The 5,221-nt window shown below is 33.6% G+C and overlaps 1 non-coding gene across 1 annotated transcript; it reads left to right on the forward strand.

Annotated features, from left to right (window-relative positions):
• On the forward strand, positions 1-107 carry LOC113764248. Its single transcript, XR_003467530.1, has one exon. It is a non-coding gene; the product is annotated as a small nucleolar RNA R71 (small nucleolar RNA).
• The last annotated feature ends 5,114 nt before the right edge of the window (positions 108-5,221 follow it).

Genomic DNA, 5,221 nt, shown 5'->3' on the forward strand with positions numbered 1-5,221 from the left:
ATTTGGTGTTGAGGGCATTTGATACATAATTTCTTGAATCTCTCCCAGTAATCATAGAGTAACTCTCCTGGATGTTGCCTGACACCGCATATCTCCTTTCTCAGAACTGTAACTCAAGATGTAGGAAAATATTTTTCAAGAATTTTTTCTTCAGCTGCTCCCAAATGGTGATACTACCTAGAGGTAGGTAGTACAACTAGCCTTTTATTGAATCCTTGAGAGAGAAGGGAGATACCATAATTTTTATCTGTTCTTCCGTAATTCCCGAGAGCTTCATACTGGTGCAAACAATATCGAACTCTTGTAAGTGCTTATGAGACTCCTTACCTGATAAACCATGAAAAGATAGTAAAAGATGAATTAGACTAGATTTTAACTCAAACGGCGTGTTATCATTTAAATTCGAAAAAGTAATGCATAAGGGCTGTTGATTCAGATTAGGAGCAGCCACCTCCCTTAATGTTCGAGCACTAGCCATTTCGACGTTTTCTTGATCAAAATCACTCGAGGCGGCACTATGCGCAATCTTCTCTATCTCAAGGTCGAAAATTAATTCACCTGTGCAAGAGGAACGGGGTATAAAATTAAAAAAAATTACTAAAAAATTAAAAATAAAATGAACTAAAAAAAATAAATTAACTAATGCCAATCCTGGTAACGGCGTAAAAAATTGACAGGTTATCGAACTTGTACAATAATAATTATCTATTCAAAAAATATATAAATTTGTATATAGCGGTGAGCAGGGTCGAATCCACAAGGATTGGGAGTAATTCATTTCTTCTAGAGTTCAGGGCATGGGATATTTTTGAAAAATATAAAATAACTAATTAACTAACTAATAAAACAACTAACGAAAATTAATAGGAATTAATCAATAATAAGTATGACTCTAGCCAGAGGTGCAACTTTTCAGACACGGTCCATTCAATTGATCATCGATGCAATGATAATTCAACTACTCATTAATAGATTGGTTATAGTTGCTATAAACGCAATAAACAACCGACCTTTCCTTACTTTTTCAATAGTCAAGATACGACCGTTAACTATTTTCTTAACTAAGAAATATCGTTAGGTACAACTGTAGGATTCAATTTCTCAATTGCATTAAAAATTAGAAAATTCAATTCTAACCAATAAATACGCTACGAGGGTTTGTTTAAATTAGATCATACGTTTCCCTAACATGGGACCAATCACGCTAATCGCCACTGGTATTAACCAATCAAACAATTACGGATTTAACTAGTTAATTTGGCAGTAAATTATTAGATGAATTCGAATATCGGATCCTTGACATTCAAATAACAAAACAATTATAAGAAATTAAACCAGAAAACGTATGAATACCACTGAATAAAAGAAATAAATAAAATAATTTGATCTCACAGATGTTTGGAACTGAGTCTTCAAGTTGACTTTCGACTAGAAAACGAAATTAGTTACTCTCTATTAAAGTAACTCACGCAATTCCATTGAAGGAAATTGCATCAATGTTTTACAATTGAAAAAACTACCAAGAAGAAAAAAGAAAGCCCCGTGGCTGCCGTCCCTTTTAACCCCCCAAGAGTCACGGTCCTCCTCCAAGTATAATCATGCGGGATCCGGAATTCTTTCCTTTTCATTTCCTACTTTTAAGCTTCCCAAATAAAATAAAACTTCCTAATTTCCCTAAGAAGAAGATATTCCCTAATAATCTAATTTGTCTCCCAATACAATTTGGAAACATGCCCCTTAGGACTTTGACTTGAATTGGAAAACTGCCACACACGAATACCATGTCTCTGGACTTGACAGCAATTCTTGAAAAATCACCTCTTTTTATTACTTTTTACTCCAATGCCCTACAAATAACATAAAACATCAAATATAAGTAGAATCCGACAATTAAAACAATATTTGGCTAAAATCAAGGAAAAAATAATTATAAATTTAGCAATAAATTGTGACCTATCAATAGGGAACAATAAAACTGAAAAGGACTAATTTAATGGATGTAAAATTGGCGCATGAACTTTTAACTGGGTAATTTTTTCACAACTAGACAAGTATATAATTGCAGTTCTAATTATAACTTTATCACAAGAATTCTTGAAAACTCCATGGATGAGTAAATATACTGGTAAACAAGGGTAGATATGCTTAAATTATAGACATCACAAAATGGGCGGACCCTTTAGGATTTCACTATTTTTTGGGTCCCCATACATAAAAATTAAAGCATATTTATGCATGACAAACATAATAGTTCTGCTTTAGCAGGTAAAAATTTTTTGAAAATAATAATTTTTAGGCATCAAAATGTAAATGTTTGAGAAATTTTTGCTTCTCCAAGAAAAGAAAACCTCGAAGATTCAGCCAATTCGGCAACGTGTGATGGGATTACAGCCTCTTGTATGCTCGTTTACTTGTTCCATGGGTGGGCAGACCAATTTCCCATTAATATTTTCACAGCGAGGCTTAGGTGTCTTCAATTCTGGAATATTCAGATACGTTTGCTTTCCAACATCAGCTTGACAGAAAGTTGAATCAATAAAAACCATTGCCAGGCATAGAGCAACCATCATTCTCAACTGAGCCATTTCAATCAAAATTTTCTTTTATCAAATGGACAATTACTTGTGATAGCTGCAAATTTGAACACAGCTTTTTGGCTTATGGAGGGATTATTTAGAGTTTATCTAAATACTTGTTAGAAAAGGGTTTTGCTATATTTAGATTTGAATTTGAGTGGAAAATGTGAATAGTTTGTGGCTCGACTTGAACTTAGAAGAATGCTTCCCCGATATCATAGGCCGGTCGCTCATGGCAACAGTATGTGTTGAAGATAAGTTTTAACTTTCATACCAAACGCCGGATAAGTTAACAGTTGTCCTCCTTCCCTTGGCCATATAGAGTCCTTACTCTGTCATTGGTCAACTATATTTAAATTATTTTTGTAAAAGCTTTTTTTTGGGTGAGGGAATAAGCTAAGGTTTCTAAATTGTATTTAATTAAATAAAAATCCAGTAAATTCAGGTGTATAGAACTGATGCTGCATCTAGCTAATTCATTGTTTGAAGGAAAAAAAAAGAATTGCATACTTCGTGATTATCCGCTGTCCAGATTGGGGCAGGAAGTCTAGTTACTGTTAATGATGATTGAAGGTCTAGATTTGTCTAGAACACCTAATCAACACATGTTTAATTTAAGTGGTTAATATTAATCCACTTTTATTTTGAGTATTGAATTTCAATTTGTAACCACAATACCATGAATTTTACTTTCATTGTTCTATCTTTCTAGCTCTTATTTCTACAAACTTCGAGAAATCCATGGTCCAATAATTCAAACTTTGGCTGTAAAAGATATCTAAAAAGTAGTTCTATTTGGATGGGACTATTTTTCAAAAACTAGTTTTTCAAATACAATAAAATTTTTAAAAAGTACTCTAAAAGGTAATCTAAAAATTAGTTTAAATTTTTTAAAAATTTTAAAAAATATTTCAAAATATATTCTAGAAACTCTTTTACTCTTAAATATCCCAAAATAATTTTTGAAAATATCCCAAAATATAATCTAAAAACTTTGTTACAGCAAAATTTTTCAAAAACACCCCTAAAAACAGCTAATCCAGTGGATTCCATCTATTCCACTCTTCAAATTTTCATTTTTCCTACATCATTATAGGTTTCAACATACCGTGACTTTGGCCGTTGAACCACTTGCCGGTGTCGCGGTCGTGACATTTGAAATATCAATAATAGTAAAATCTTCATATTTTACCCAGATTTTGCCCTTTGAAGCAAGACACAAACCCACCACATTCATAACTTTTTTCAGTTCTCTTAGTTTGGAGGACTAGTTTAGGATGTATTATGTATCCATTCTTGTAAAAACTGAGCAAGGAGGAAGATTGGGATGAAGAAAGGATACGGTGGAGGCTCTAGTGACAAAGGTTATCCTCTTTCCCAAACTCTTTATCTTGTATTTAACTCCATGTTTAGTGAATCTACTAGTTTGGATACTATGTTGTTTTAAAGTTTATGCCGTGGGTATTTGGTTGAACTGTCTATGATTGCTATGTGTTTATTTCTTGATTCTTTTGGACTATTATCTTGATTGAGTTATTTAGCACTTTTGTTCTCAAAATCATGATTAACTGGCCATTGATTGTGATAATCTCAAGGTGTTAGATTTGCAATGAAAATTAGAATTTGACACTAGTTCATGAAAGTGTTAAACCTAGGAAGTACACTCACGAAAGTAGAGGTGCACCTTTGTGACTTGTTTTGTAGTAATTTCATAGAAGTAAATGAGCTTATGGTTGATTCCATAACCATGAAAGTAGGTATGGATTAGCTATAGGTATGGTTGGTACACCAGCGAAAGTGGGTATCATATACACAAGAAAATTACGCCATGTCTTAACTGAGATTTTAGTACTCAATTAGTCGAGAAATTGCACTAGCATGAGTAGATAGAGATTCCACTACTCGGGGAGCTTTCATTTGTATTTTCTTCCCATTAGTAGTTTAGATTTGTTGATTTTAATTTGTTGGTAGTCTAAATAATAAAGAAACTTTAGTAGTGCTGGTAGTTGTCCGTCTTCCTTGTAGGTTCGACCCTAATTACTCTATACTCGTCCACGACCCGTATACTTGCGAAAAATCGCATGTGGGGTAGTTTAGGAGATTATAAATTCAAAACTTGACTGTGAAATTGAGCTTTATTGCTGTATGCATACCCCGCGCACATTGCAATCGAGCAAGTGCTTCAGAAATTTCCTATTCGTCACTTTGCAAAGGTTGAAATGCTTTCTTAAATTGAAAATCGAGCCCCTTATTATGCACATTCAATCAATCGAAAGGATCAGTTCGTGTAAGGATTATTGTGTTGTCTCGAACCCAACTTTGAATCGTATTAAGTGCACTAACATGAAATTTGATTTTATCTACTACATTTGCATAAAATTCTTGAACAACCTCTCTATAGTAGTTGGGTAGATTGAAGAAACTATCCCATCTAAACCTTGTGAACTGATCCTTAATATGATAATGATTCTTAACATTAGGCACGATATCCTTCTCTACCAGCACTTTAGTCTTAAGCCAGTGATTGTACCATGCTTCATTTTTTAGTTGAAGTGAATCTCTCCTTATTGTATGGTGGTCCCGGCTCTTGCTCCTCCTCTTCTTCTTGTTGTTGTGCCTCTTCTCTCTCGGATGAAGTTGGTTTC

Source organism: Coffea eugenioides, chromosome 2, assembly GCF_003713205.1.
Source record: "Coffea eugenioides isolate CCC68of chromosome 2, Ceug_1.0, whole genome shotgun sequence".
Classification (NCBI taxonomy): Eukaryota; Viridiplantae; Streptophyta; class Magnoliopsida; order Gentianales; family Rubiaceae; genus Coffea; species Coffea eugenioides.